Source organism: Caretta caretta, chromosome 5, assembly GCF_965140235.1.
Source record: "Caretta caretta isolate rCarCar2 chromosome 5, rCarCar1.hap1, whole genome shotgun sequence".
NCBI lineage: Eukaryota > Metazoa > Chordata > Testudines > Cheloniidae > Caretta > Caretta caretta.
In genome coordinates, this window is record NC_134210.1 from 37,091,393 (window position 1) to 37,106,404 (window position 15,012).

The 15,012-nt window shown below is 42.7% G+C and overlaps 2 long non-coding RNA genes across 2 annotated transcripts in view; one reads left to right on the plus strand and one right to left on the minus strand.

Annotated features, from left to right (window-relative positions):
• The window catches only part of LOC142071997 (uncharacterized), a 103,921-nt gene that overhangs the window by 79,037 nt on the left and 9,872 nt on the right, over positions 1 to 15,012 (plus strand). The window contains exon 2 of the long non-coding RNA XR_012668280.1: positions 473 to 587. This is a non-coding gene — a long non-coding RNA (uncharacterized LOC142071997). The remainder of the gene's footprint in view (positions 1 to 472; positions 588 to 15,012) is intronic.
• Positions 1 to 15,012, minus strand: part of LOC125636916 (uncharacterized) — a 269,774-nt gene that overhangs the window by 37,645 nt on the left and 217,117 nt on the right. The window lies entirely within an intron of this gene.

Sequence of the window (15,012 nt, forward strand, 5' to 3'; positions counted from 1 at the left end):
CATGTGAGGTATCATTGGAAAAGTTATGATTTGATTAATATAATTATCCTAATTGTATGCATGTATCATTTTTGTATCTGAAGTTATGAATATTGACTATGTATCTGTATTTCAAATGCAGTTACACCTGGGTAATGCCACTAGACAAGATGCTTTCAGTCTAGATAGTAGGTAGGAAAGGTCCTATCCAGGGCAGTGGGCCATTAGGAAAAAACAATAGGCCTAGGGAGAAGCTTATCTCCCACCTGAGGAGCCTTCCTGTGAACACTCTAAACAGCCTGTGAATGATGGCTGCAATGATTCTACAGGGACATGTGATGAGACCACATATCTCTAGACTCCATCTTGGGATGTCAGTATTTTTCCACAGACCGGTCTGGGAACCAAGCTTTGGGAACAAAGGGTTTGTGCCATATGCAAAAGCTATATAAGGCAGGGAGTGACATCATCTGGTATTCTTCACTCCCCACAGAAGAAGACTCCTGGAAACATCTGAGGAACAAAGACTGAACTGGGGGAAGAGCTGGACACAGGCTAAAGGGATCTTTAGCCTTTGAATGAAACAACTGGGGATTCCAAGCTGTAAAGTAAGTATAGCTTGCCCTTTAAGGATCTGTAGCCTGCTTGTGTCATCTCTTAAGGTGAGAATCTGCTATTCATATCCAGTCTATTTAGTTTATTAGGTTTAGTTTGTGTTTTTTGTTTATTTGCTAGGTAATCTGCTTTGATCTGTTTGCTATCACTTACAATCACTTAAAGTCTATCTTTATAGTTAATAAACCTGTTTTTGCTTTACCTAAACCAGTAAATTGGAGCTAAGTGTGCGGGAATCATAACTTGGGCAAAAGGCTGTTGCATATTCCTCTCCTCATTGAGGGAGGGGGCAAATGCTGTACAGTTCCCTGTGCAGCGCAAGACAATATAATTTTGGGTTTATACTCCAGTGGGGGTTCGTGTCTGAGGGGCTGAAAGTAGCCTTCCCATGGGGGCGCTGGTCAGAGGGCCTGCTTGTAACTGCAGCTGGGTGTGCCCCTACCTGTAAATATGCTGGTGAAAGTGCAGGCTGGAGGGCTTTGTAGCTTGTCACAGCAGTACATTGTGAAAGAGAGCCCGGGCTGGTGGGTTGGGGGTTCAGTGGTACCCCAGTTCCAGGTGGCACCCCGGGGAGAACCCATCACACAACACATCACCAGTAACGAGATCAGTCAGAGAACTGGCTTACAATCTATGCAGACTAAGCTGGATGTTCGTAGGCTTCGCTGGTTGGGACATGTGGAGCACATGTCTCATGATCGTCTGCTGAAGGCTGTGCTCTGTGGCCAACTCAAGAACTGCCCATGACGCGGAGGAAGGCCAAAGCTCCAGTACAGCGAAAAGGTCAAGCAAAGTGTCAAGAAATTCATCGTTCCCACTGACAACTGGGAAAATCCTGCCCACAGTCGCTCAATTTGGAGAAGCTGGGTTAAGACCAGTGCAGTCACCATGGAGAGACATCAGAGAGCCCAGACTGAGGCCCGTAGGTGAGCCAGGAAGCAGTGTGTGCTTCAGCCTCTATCTGGTGAGCAGACCTGTGGCCACTGTGGGAAAGCTTGCTACTTTCACATCAGGCTCTTTTCCCATACCATTGCTAAGCACCACCGATGGACTGACTTTGTCGTGTCTCCTTGCATCTGTCAAGAGGTTGGACAGCCAATTGGAGGAATGGACAGAAGCCTAAAGTTGGGCTCATTTTTAAAAAATCTTAATCCTGGTGCATTGTTCAGAGTGAAGATAATTATGGACATAGTTCATTGCACAGATATACAAGCAGGCAATTTTGGAAATGCAGCATCCCACCTGTAATTCCGTTCCTGAATGTGTCTTGTATATATTGACAAAGGTTGACAAGCACCTTCCAAAAGCACATGGATTATAATACTGGCAAAGATATCCCATATCCATCTCTCTTGACTATATTGTCATAAATATTCCACATTACCCTATGCATGGCTGCTGTATTTGGTGATGCTGTGCTTGACCCTGTCTGGTATTAGTCATTTTAAACAAGTTGTGTTTTATGTCAAATTATGGTGAAATATTTTGTAAGCATAAAAATCATCTTTCAAAATAAATTCTACAATTCCCCTCTCCCCCATTAAAACCAAACCCAGAGAGAGAGAGAGAGAGAGAGAGAGCTTAGATAGGCCTGCACCCTAATGATCTTTGTCTAAATTGACTAGGTGCAATACATACAGCCCGAAGAATGGGACACAAGAATGGAATGAGAGATGAACATAGCAAATCAGTGATGGAGGGTGAAACGAGAAGTGGTTTTAAGGACCAATTTGGAGGAGAGGGAGGAAGTTTGGTACAAAGACAGATGGAAGCTGCTACAAATGTAGCCAGCAGCATGAATAAAACTGAAGAGGTAGGTGGGATAGGTGACAAAGAATCTCAGGGAAAAGGAGACTTGACAGAGCTCAGAGCCCTAGAACTGTGAGTATATGGAAACAAGGATGGAGATGTAGACTGGAGCAGAGCTGTGCACAGTTTTGAAGGCAAGAGCAAGGAGCTTGAATGTTCTGTGGAAAGTGAGAGAGAGACTGATGGGATTTAAGGATACAGAGGGGTATGTGTATGAGAGAGAGATGTTTGGAGCTGTGGTTAAGGCATATTTTACATTTGAGTAGAGTTAGGGGAAAGGAGGAAAGCAGTGGGAGCTGATGAGGTCAGGGAGGAGGTTGCAATAACCAAGGAGGGAGAGGACCAAGCCATAAACCATGGGTTGCCATTTGGACACACAACAAGGGGTGCACTTTAGTGATACTATTGAGGGAACCTGTTGAGGCCCTGGGTATTAAGTTCAGGGAGGAGGGGACTTCTTTAAGCAGAACTAATAACTGTTCATTAGAAATGATTGGTCAATTTCCCTGCTGAACTTATCCATTTGTATTAACCTGCTCTTTCAGTGGAATTGACTAGCTAGTGTCATCCTGTTCCAAAGAGGTGCATCTCCCTCTAGCACTGGCATTGTCAGGAGTTGAAATGGGACTAGATTACACTAGTGTCAGTTGCAAATAATACTGCATAACTGAGAGCAGATGTGTCGATTTAACATCTAGCGTGAGCCCAACCCTTTTTTTGGACAAGAATAAGATGTAATATTTTTTGTGTGCAGTTTCATACAAACTATATCTCAACAATAATACAGTAACCCCTCACTTAAAGTCATCCTGGTTAACGTTGTTTCGTTGTTACGTTGCTAATCAATTAGAGAACATGCTCGTTTTAAAGTTGCGCAATGCTCCCTTATAACATCATTTGGCAGCCGCCTGCTTTGTCCACTGTTTGCAGGAAGAGCAGCCCGTTGCAGCTAGCTGGTGGGAGCTTGGAACCAGGGTGGACCGGCAGCCCCTCTATCAGCTCCCCATTCCCCTAAGTTTCCTGTGTGGCAGCTGCCCAGCAGGCTATCAATTGCCCGCCGGCAGTTCAGCTGTCCCTCCCCCCACTGCCATGTGCTGCTCCTGCCCTCTTGGAGCTGCTCCCCAGAGCCTCCTGCTTGCTGTGTGGGGTGGGGGTGGGGAAAAGGGGGACTAATGGCAGGGTGTTCCCCACCCCCTTCCCTTGCACCCTGCTTACTCCCATCTTCATAGAGCAGGGGGACACACGACAGGGCTCAGGACGGAGGGAGCTTCCTGGAAGCAGCTGCCATCTCAGCTTGCTGATCTACTTAAAAAGGCAGTGTACTTAGAGTGGGGTCAGAGTACTTAAAGGAGCAATGGACATATCTCTCTCATACGCACACGGTGTGTGTCTTTGTCTCTGTCTACCATGCTGTCTCCCCTCCCTCCATTTGTGCTGCCTTGTAGAGTGTGAGGCTACGTTAACAACGAGTTAACCCTTGAGGGCTCAGCCAATTGCTAGTTCATCATTTAGCAGTAAGGCATTCCCTGGGAAATATCCCACCCTTTGACTTCACCACCTCAACCAAGCTTCACAATCATCATTGCTTGTACAGTATTAAATTGTTTGTTTAAAACTGTGTATATACTGTATGTGTGTGTGTGTATATATATATATATATATATGTGTGTATATATATATATATAATATATTTTGTCTGGTGAAAAAAATTTCCCTGGAACCTAACTTCCCCCATTTACATTTAATTCTTATGGTGAAATCGGATTCGCTTAACATTGTTTCACTTAAAGTCACATTTTTTTAGGAACATAACTACAACATTAAGCAAGGAGTTACTGTACAGCTAAACTTTTATAGCAGAAAGGATGAAAATTAGGAAATGTAGGTGAAGGAGAAAAGGTACATTTTCAGCCAAGATGTGAAAGGGGACAGAATGGCAGTGATACACAGAGATGCAAGAAGAGAAGGCTATGTTGACAGGCGATGCAGAAGAGAAGGCTCTGACATCAGACAGAATTGTATGGAGGGATGGGGCTGTGCCTATTTCAACATCAGGGGGTGGGAAGTAGCGGTAGGATTAACCAAGTCCAGGGAGTGATTTTTTAAATAAACTAGCAGTTTTGAACTTGCTCCTAATTTGAGCAGTGAGTTGTTTGAGGATAGGGGTGACCTTCAGGCTTTGTCTCATGTTTCACCTTATCTTTCTACGGAGTTGTATTGCATGTAGGGCTGCAAGAACTGAAAGATTTTTTTCTGCCACCTGCACTGCCAGCCTCCCACTGCTAGAGTTCACTCTCCCGCTATTCTGCAGACCATCAATTTCTGCTTCTGTTTCATAACCTCCCTCATCTCCTGGATTGTCTCCTCTGACTGTTTTGGGAAAACACAAGGGACCTGCCTCTCTTTCCCTGTTATAAAGTGTTTATTCATATTTCACTGAAATGCATCCTGTCCTATTGAAGAGGTTTCCCAGACACCTTGAAATTTCCATGACCCTCTACTTGCTGGGTCTGTATGCTGAGTACCAGCTGCACAAGCTGATTACCTCCAGATCGCCCACTGCGCTCCTTAAATTTCACCGTGGAAATTAAATGCCGTGTTAAGGTTAAGAGATCAAACACTCCAAAGGCACGATGAGGACCAGGAGCTAATACAGGAAAGAAATCCAGACCACAGACCTGGAGTGACTTTGGGTGAGAAGAAGGGAAGAAAAGGAGGGCAGACGGACACAGAGAGGGGAGCCTTCTTCTCCTGACTTAAGTCAACTATGTCCCTGCAGTTCTGAGCCAACCTTTCAGTGCCTTAACTTTATAGGCCAAATGTTTCAGGAGCACATGAATTGGAATACAAAGACCTAAATGCACAAATCGGGCCACATTATGTCCCTGGTGTTACTCTATTGATTTCACTAGTGAGGCATTTGGCTCCGTATAATTTTTTAAAGTATGAACATTCACTGATGGTTTGACCTGATAGCTTCGTTTTCTGGCTTAACTGAGAACACTGGTGGGGAAGGGGAATGACACAAATGCAAAGTGATGGAGGAGCAAACATAACTCAGCCAGATTGCACATTTAAGCCAAGATATGTGGAAACTGTGTGAAATATAACAGCACATGCACAATAACAAAAGAAGACTTCATGACTTCTCATCCTTCATTTGTGCAGGGAGCCACAGCTTTGATTCCCTCTATGCATTGAAATTCATAGCCACTAACATAGATTTTTGGGCAGTGCAGTCTAAGGTCTGGGTCTTTCTTTCCCTGTCTGTTCTGGAGTCATTACAATGTAAAGCTTTCTCACGATGTGTACTTTTGCTCAGCCATGTTTACTTTTCCCGTCTCTATTCAGCTGGTGCCTTTTCTCTAACTTTGCCCTGCTCCAACTATAAATTACCACCAAATACTACACAAAATGTGCACAGGCATTCCTTCACCCCTGTGGCAGCCTCGTCTGGTGGGCTAAATACAAGAGTGAGCTCATGGGACTTGTTCTGATCCCACCTCTGACACTGACTCTCTGTGGCTTTAGAAAAGCTCTTTAATCTCTGAATTTTAGGCTCCATATCTGAAATAATACTGACCTCACAACAGGGGTTGTGAGACTTGCTTCATGCTTATAAATTCTACTATAGAACAGGAGTTTTAACATTCAGCACATACAGTTTTCTGGTGGTTCCCCAGATTCCAGTTTATTTGGGGACATCTTGTCAAAGTTTTCTAAATATTGGTGACCACGCATGGTGTCCAGCACTAGCAGCTGGGCTCCACATCAGCAGCAGACACCTGAGCGTAATATGAAGATCCCTCACCACCTGTTTTTCATAGTTTAATGTTGGAGTGCCTTAGGAATCCTCTCGCTGGCTTGCTGAAGTTCACTGGCCTGCCACTGTGCAGGGCGGTGTGATTTTTTTTTTTTAGTGAGCAGGAGTAATTTTGTGTGTGGGGGGGTGGAGGGTGAGAAAACCTGGATTTGTGCTGGAAAGGGCCCAACTTGATGACCACTTTAGATAAGCTATTACCAGCAGGACAGTGGGGTGGGAGGAGGTATTGTTTTATGATCTCTGTGTGTATATAATGTCTGCTGCAGTTTCCACGGTATGCATCCGATGAAGTGAGCTGTAGCTCACGAAAGCTCATGCTCAAATAAATTCGTTAGTCTCTAAGGTGCCACAAGTACTCCTTTTCTTTTTTTTTTTTGTAATGGGGGAGAAAGAATTCATTCCCTCTGATGATTCACCACAGCTGGACTTTGATGATCTTTAGTACATGATGCAAGATGCAGCTGTTCAGCCTGGCACTTTAGTAACAGTGGAGGTTACTCGGTGGTAGGTGATGGAGGAGTAGGTACACGGTGGGAAGTCATTCTGTTTATTGGTTAGACTATTTAGCCAATTTACTGTATGTGATTGTTTTAAACTTTGTATATTCCCCAAGATAGAGGTGGATTGAGGATAACAGTGGTAATGGAGGTGGGGGAATTGGTGGCAGCTGGAGAAAGAGAGAAGAGTGGTCACTTGGCTCCTGGAATAGGGAACATGGCCCCAAACTTTGGGGGCCTTGGAGAAGGCTCACCTGAGGAGAATGATGAATTCACTTGAGAGTGAGTGACAGATATAAAAGTGGAATTTATGACTAAATAGAGCATCAGGCATGAGGAAGTGAGCAGCAATGCAGGTTGGGACAATGAATGCTGTGCAGAGCTGGAAGGGTGAGGATCTTGCACTCAGCTGAAGTTCGTTGCACATACGCTCTGATTTGTTAATGTTGCTATAGGCCTAGGTATTGACTTCTGAGAAGAAAATGTGCAGATTTGTCTCGTGACTGCTCAGTCATAGAATCATAGAATCATAGAATATAAGGGTTGGAAGGGACCCCAGAAGGTCATCTAGTCCAACCCCCTGCTCGAAGCAGGGCCAATTCCCAGTTAAATCATCCCAGCCAGGGCTTTGTCAAGCCTGACCTTAAAAACCTCTAAGGAAGGAGATTCTACCACCTCCCTAGGTAACGCATTCCAGTGTTTCACCACCCTCTTAGTGAAAACAGTCAGTTGTGTGCCCTGCTGTTTCTCATGTGTGTATATTCTAAATACCATACACCTGAAAACTGGTAAAAACAAACAGGTTTGATTGCATACTTGTGTGTGTTTCCCTCGTCTTTAAAGAATGACTATTCTTAGATAGTTGAGAAACCAAAATCTGAATGATAAAGTTAGTCAAGTACACCCTGTCATCAGCACACTCCTTCTCTCAGGACAGTGTTTCTTCATTCAAGCTGGGTAGGAAAGGAGTGAAAAATACAACCTCCTTTTGTCACTCCTTGATGTCTCACTGTGGGGCTGAAATTCATCCTACTTTTGCAGGCCTATGCTAAGCCATCAGCCCCACACGTGTCCTTAAGATTAGGCTTGAGTGGCATCTTACTGGTGGAGAAACCCTCTGCACTCGGGTGAATTTCATCCTAGTTGAAGGTAGAAGCTCAGGGTTTTAATCCAACTCTCCCTGTGATGTAGCAACATATTTTTGTGGTTGAAACAGTAAGTTTATTCTCAGTTTCCCTTCTAGTCAGGAAAAAACTTGATTTAATTACTTGGGTCAGCACATGGGTCACATCACCAGACTTCAGGAGGATTTATAATTAATCATGTACAGTGCAAGCATTCATTTTCCCTTGCACATTTTGCTTTGATCTTGACATTTTTTCTCTTTCAGACAGTGTCATTTACATAATGAATAAATGACAGATTCATCTTTTGATGTGAGCCTATGTTGTTTATCTGGTTTCTCGGTTCCTTAGACCTGTCTTTCCCACCCCATCTCACCTCACCCTAAGGCTTTGGCATGCTCTACACCTAAAACTGAGGTTGACCGAGCTGTATCATTCAGGCCTGTGAAAAGTTCTGTGCCCTGAGCACTGTAGTTAGGTTACCCTAACCCCTGGTGGAGATGTGGCTAGGTTGAGGAAGGAGTTTTCCATTGACTTCTCGGAGAGATGGGTTAACTACATCAACTGAAAAAATCCTTCCATTGATGTAGGGAACATCTATGTCATGGTGCTACAGTGGTGTAGCTGCAGCTGTGTTGCTGTAGCGTAGACGTACCTTTTTGTTTTCACCGATTAAAGGTGGTTTTTTTTGTTTTTTTTTTTAAACTGTGGGGGATAACTAATGCACGTTAAAAGAAAAGGAGTACTTGTGGCACCTTAGAGACTAACCAATTTATTTGAGCATGAGCTTTCGTGAGCCACAGCTCACTTCATCAGATGTTTACCGTGGAAACTGCAGCAGACTTTATATACACACAGAAATCATGAAACAATACCTCCTCCCACCCCACTGTCCTGCTGGTAATAGCTTATCTAAAGTGATCAACAGGTGGGCCATTTCCAGCACAAATCCAGGTTTTCTCACCCTCCACCCCCCCACACAAATTCACTCTCCTGCTGGTGCTAGCCCATCCAAAGTGACAACTCTTTACATAATCAAGTCGGGCTATTTCCTGCATAGATCAAGGTTTTCTCACATCCCCCCACCCCCATACACACACAAACTCACTCTCCTGCTGGTAATAGCTCATCTAAACTGACCACTCTCCAGGTTTAAATCCAAGTTAAACCAGAACATCTGGGGGGGGGGGGGGGTAGGAAAAAACAAGAGGAAACAGGCCGACTTGATTATGTAAAGAGTTGTCACTTTGGATGGGCTAGCACCAGCAGGAGAGTGAATTTGTGTGGGGGGGTGGAGGGTGAGAAAACCTGGATTTGTGCTGGAAATGGCCCACCTGTTGATCACTTTAGATAAGCTATTACCAGCAGGACAGTGGGGTGGGAGGAGGTATTGTTTCATGATTTCTGTGTGTATATAAAGTCTGCTGCAGTTTCCACGGTAAACATCTGATGAAGTGAGCTGTGGCTCACGAAAGCTCATGCTCAAATAAATTGGTTAGTCTCTAAGGTGCCACAAGTACTCCTTTTCTTTTTGCGAATACAGACTAACACGGCTGTTCCTCTGAAACCTGATAATGCACGTTAGCTATCACACTATAAAAATGTAGTAGAGACGAGGTACTGTAGTTTTACCATGAGATTAACTAAGAAAAGGCCAACCACAGGCAGGAGGATTAGTGCTGCTGACCCCACTTAGTTGATCATGGTAAAAACTATGGGTGTCTTGTCTCCATTGAAGATTTTACAGTTGAACCTATCACCCATTAGTTATCTCACTGTAAAAAATCCACCTTTTTTTTTCACTGAAGACAAACCAGTAGCTCACATTAAGTATTACTGTAGAAATTATTGTTCCAGGCTAGAACAAATCTCCAGCTGTAAATCCAGCTTAAATATAATTGAAAATTGCAAAGGAAGCTACTTGTCCTTGCTGTGTTTTTTCCTTTTCTGCAGTGTTCAGGAAAGTTACACCGTTCTCTTTATAGTGGCCTAATTCATCCCTTCTTACATACTTGCTATTTCTCTTTTCCTGGGCAGATTTTTCCTATCTATCGGTGGTTTGGGGAGGGGGGGTGATATGTAGCTAGCTTCAAAAGAAAGCACTGATGTCAGATGGCAGCTGGTAAACTGGCTACCCACCTGTTGTGTCTTTTCAGTTAGGTGAGCATTTCCATTATGTGTGCAAGAATACATTTTCTTGCCAACTGAGGCAAAATCTTATTTGTCTGGCAGCTCAGGACTGCAAAATATTGGCCTGGACAAATGAAACTTAATTGTTTGCTGCCTTGCTGACCAGCTCTTAAAAATCCTGGGGCTACTGACTAACTGATGCATCTGCCTTCTGGCTTTAAATGAACTCTTGCTTCCTACCTCAGTCTCCTTGTAATCACCTCCCAATCCCGAATAGTAGAAGAAAGGGATGATTTTCTTCTGTGGCAATTGCACTGCTAAAATTACTCCCTGGCTCTGTTCAGACAGTTGCTCTCTAATATAGCCTTCAGGAAGAGCATACATGGCTAATCGTGTATAGCTACAAAAAGGGGAAAAAAGGACTTTCTTAATATCTTATCCAGGGAAAAAATGAGAATGAGGAGCATAGGAATTGCCATACAAGAGCAAACCAATGGCCAATCTAGTTAGGTTGTCTGCCTCCAACAGTGGCCAGGACTGGATTTTTCAGAGGCAGTCTTAAAAGTCCATGCTTGCTGTATAATAACAAATGAATGGCCTAAATTTCTTCCTAGCCCTATGCAGTTAGTGTCAGTTGTGTCCTGAAGATCATGGATTGATATCCTTTATAAATGTTTCTCTTAGCTATTGTATCTGTAAATTATATTGTTGTTCACCTAAATAACTCCTTTTTAAAATCCCGCTTCGCTCTTTTCCACGGATTAGGCCTCAGCTAGAGTATTGTGTCTAGTTCTGGGCACCACATTTCAGGAAAGATGTGGACAAATTAGAGAAAGCTCAAAGAAGAGCAACAAAAATGATTAAAGGTCTAGAAAACATGTTCTATGAGGGAAAATTGAAAAAATTGGGTATCTTTAGTCTGGAAAAGAGAAGACTGAGAGGGGACATGATAACAGTTTTCGAGTACATAAAAGGTTGTTACAAGCAGGAGTGAGAAGAATTGTTCTTCTTAACCTCTGAGGATAGGAGAAGAAGCAATGGGCTTAAACTGCAGCAAGGGAGGTTTAGATTGGACATTAGGAAAAACTTCCTAACTGTCAGAGTGGTTAAGCACTGGAATAAATTGCCTAGGGAGGTTGTGGAATCTCCATCATTGGAGATTTTAAGAACAGGTTAGACAAACACCTGTCAGAGATGGTCTCGATAGTACTTAGTCCTGCCATGAGTGCAGGGGACTGGACTAGATGACCGCTCAAGGTCCCTTCCAGTCCTATGATTCTGTGATTCTATAATGTGTTGTAATGAATCTCTCTAGTTCAGTTATGCTTTGTTTAAAGTATTTTTTATTAGTTTTAGAAGTATTGCCATCTAATGTCATCACGTGTAACCTTGTTCTTATACTAGGAGAGACAGTAAATGGGAGCACCTCACTGACCGTTTCTATCTTACTTTATAGTAGCATATGCCTCTCTGTCATAGATCACCTATTATTTATTGTCACCTCTCTAAACTAAGATGTCTGCCTGATCTATTATTTATTATTATTTTATGGTTTGTATTCTCCTAAGGCCTAGGAACCAACAATCGCTAGTGGGCATGTGCATGTAGGTAGATGTTGATTTTTTGCCTTAATCTATTTGCATTGTGAGGTGACAAAGGGTTGGAGGGCAGGAATCCTGCTTGTTTCTCAGAGTACTTATGGCTGTGTGAAGGTCTTTCTTGTTCAACTTTGTGTGTCTCCAGTTCAGTGCTCACAGCAGATTGCCTTATTCCTATATAAAATCTAATAACTCAAATATGAGGAAAATCCACCTTAACGTGTCTAATGCTGGTCTGACTCAGTTCTGCATTAAACTCCCTCCTTTTCAGCCTTTCATGCTGCACATTACCATAAACCAACACTATAGCTGCCAAACCACTGGCAGGATTGTAGAGTAATTATTTTTGTTGCATAAACAAGCTGAGCGATAGACCGAAATGGCATTGCTACCATTACGCTAAGAACACTGATCTTGGCTGTCTGTGCCTCCTCCTTGAATATGAACGAGCTGATAAAATAAGAGTTGGCCGGCATCAATGAAATCTTGCTTTTGGGTTGGAGAGGGAAATAACGAATGCTTTATGAATAGAATTGTTTTTAATGTTTAAAGGGTTTACCGCTGTTGCATAGGTGAAAAACATTTTTTCTTAAAATATTTTTAAAGAAGCCTGTGACAGCTGGATAACTTTTATTTTATTTTATGTAGCATTTCAGAGTCTCCTTTAAAGAGGATGGAGAATATTTTCTCCCCCACAGTTTTGAATTGCTTTGTATGTAGGCAACCTGAATCAGACCAGCAACTTACATTTGCTTTGCTTCCTCTCTCAGAACTCAGATGATCTTTATGTTCTAAGATGCATTGTGTGAAAGCTGGTCCATGAGATGGAAGATGATACATTGATGGGGTTAATTGCCGGACACTCTAAGAGCCAGACTGATCCTGCAAATACTTATGCACAGTGGTAACTCTACCCTCATAAATAGTCTCATTATATTCAGTGAGACTATTCGCCTGCATAAAGTTGCTTACACGTGTAAGTGGGCCTCAGCTGCACTGAATTGACATCACATTTACACTGTTATAACTGAGATCAGGATCTGGCCCATGGCATTGAAAAGCTAGAGAAAACCATGTCCCTGATCCTGCAAAGAGAAGTCTGCAGCCTCATCCCCGTTAAGGTTAACAGGGATCTGTGTGGATGCAGGAGTCTGCTTGAATTAATCTATCTGCAGAATTGGGGCCCATGTTTGTTTAACATGCAGACAAGATTTTTACACTATGTGAAGTGCTCATTAAAAACAGTTCTAGTGTAATCATTTATTGTTAATTTCATTCTTACAAATCCTATGTTGAAATTTTTTTCTTCATCTTCCAGATGGTATTTTCAAAAGCTAATGTACATTCTTTTTCATGGCTGATTTCCTTGTATAATATTTTTCTATTTTCATTTCTGAATCCTCTTTAATGAAAGAGAATTAAATGTTCTCCATTAGGCTACCGTGTTATTCCAGCCAGGCAATCTATTATAGACAACTTCTTGCCATGGAATCATATTTCACAGCAGATTTTATGCCAAACAGATGCCTACAACTAAAATATCTTAACTGCTGAACTAGTGTTTTATCTCCTTTGGCAGCTCTTCTCTTAATACCCAAAACCATGAAGCTAAAAAGCTTCCACAGACTAATGTTTCTATCTTGAAAACATTGTCAGGTTTCCAGAGCAGTGGTATATTTCTTTACTGAAGGTTTGTGTATATTTAGGAACAAGTGATCTGCCCTAGTTAAAGTTCAACTAGACTATGCTGACTAACACGGAATAGGGAAAGCACAGGCTACAAAGCAACACATTCAGTCACTTTCAGTGCTGTAATTTTGCCAGGTGCAGAACCTGCCGTGATGTTTAATTGCCATCTGTGTATTATCCTTTGTGAAAATCCTCTTTTGGCAGGCCAAGCCAGACCTTTGTACCTTTGTTTAGCTTGCATAGCACAGCTTGGAACAGGAACAGAATGGTATTTGCTAAAAAGAAAGACTTCCATGTTGCACTTAGTAAGAGGGAAGCACTGTGCGCAAAGCAATCCATGGTTGTCTCATCTTCCTTCAGTGCAGGAGCGCCTTGAGAATTTGTGGGGTGCCGAGCAAGCATAGGCACTGACTTCCCCAGTTCCCGGGAGATGCTCAACGCCCCTGCTCTGCCCCAGGCCCCGCCTCCCACTCCACCCCTGCCCTGCTCCTTCCTTCCCCCTTCCCTGCCTCTTCCTGTCCTCACTCCTCCTCCTCTCCCCCAGCGCCTCCTGAATGCCGCTGAACAGCTGATCACAGCGGGTGGGAGGCACTGGGAGTTAGGGGAAGGAGCTGATCCATGAGGTGTTTTTTCCCAGCCCCGGAGCATCCACGGAGTCGGTGCCTATGCGAGCAAGAGTTGGGACCCAGCCTGATGGTGGGCAAAGTTGTCTCTGACTTTGGTCTGTCTTCCAGAGTGGGAGATCAAATGTAGAACTTGATGAAGAAATTTTTTCACCAGATTTTTTAATCAAAAATGCATTTTTTGGGACTCTGAAACTATTTGTGAATTTGCGTCAAATTTGATTAATAGTTTTAGGAAAAAAAGTAGTAGAAAAATCTGTGGTGGGGGGACTTAAAGAAAGTGCAAATATTTTGTTATGAAATGTTTCATTTCAACTATTTTGTTTCAAAATATTTTGTTTTGTTTTCTGCACGTTGAATTCAAATTTTGGCCAAACACATAAAAGGGTGCTAAACACCCCAAATCAGCCAAATCAAAATGAAAACCAACCAAACAATATATTTTTGAGTTGACTGAAACATTTAAAAACAAAACAAAAAGCTTCTTTTGAATAGGTCAATTTGAAATGATTTTTTTTTTCCATTTGAGAAGAAATTTTGGAGGTGAAACAATGGTTTCAGTATGAATTGAACCAGATAGCTTTTCAGTTTGGTCTGTCAGCTCTAATTAGGCGATGAACTGTCTGCTCCTGCAGTCCCAGTTCTGAAGTGATAAGTAATGTGGCTGACCCATAAGCATAGACATCTGCAAGGGGCTGGCCCCAAGTAGTCACTTGCATTGCTTGTGTTTGAAGGCTGCCCCTGCTTTGATGCACACATGGAATTCTTCATAATGCTACTGAGAATTAAGCATGTAGTGGGGGCCTAATTCATATCTGATATAAACTGCCATAATTCTATAGTTACATCCACTTGCGGCAGGGCTGAATTTTCCTCTTTATCTTTTTCAGATACGAATTGTGGGTGTAATGTTCCACATTCAGATTATTTGTATGCACAATGATCTGTACTAGTTAAAAACAGTTTCTAGAAATTTGATCCATAAAGACAAAGCAAAATAAATTCCCTAACTTCCTGGTTTTGATGTTACCCAGGGTTTTCAGAACCCAAAGCTGTGGTAACTTAGCTGTTTCTCTCCAGGCAGTATCAGGAATAAGTCAATGGAGGCACAGCTCATCTGTCTGA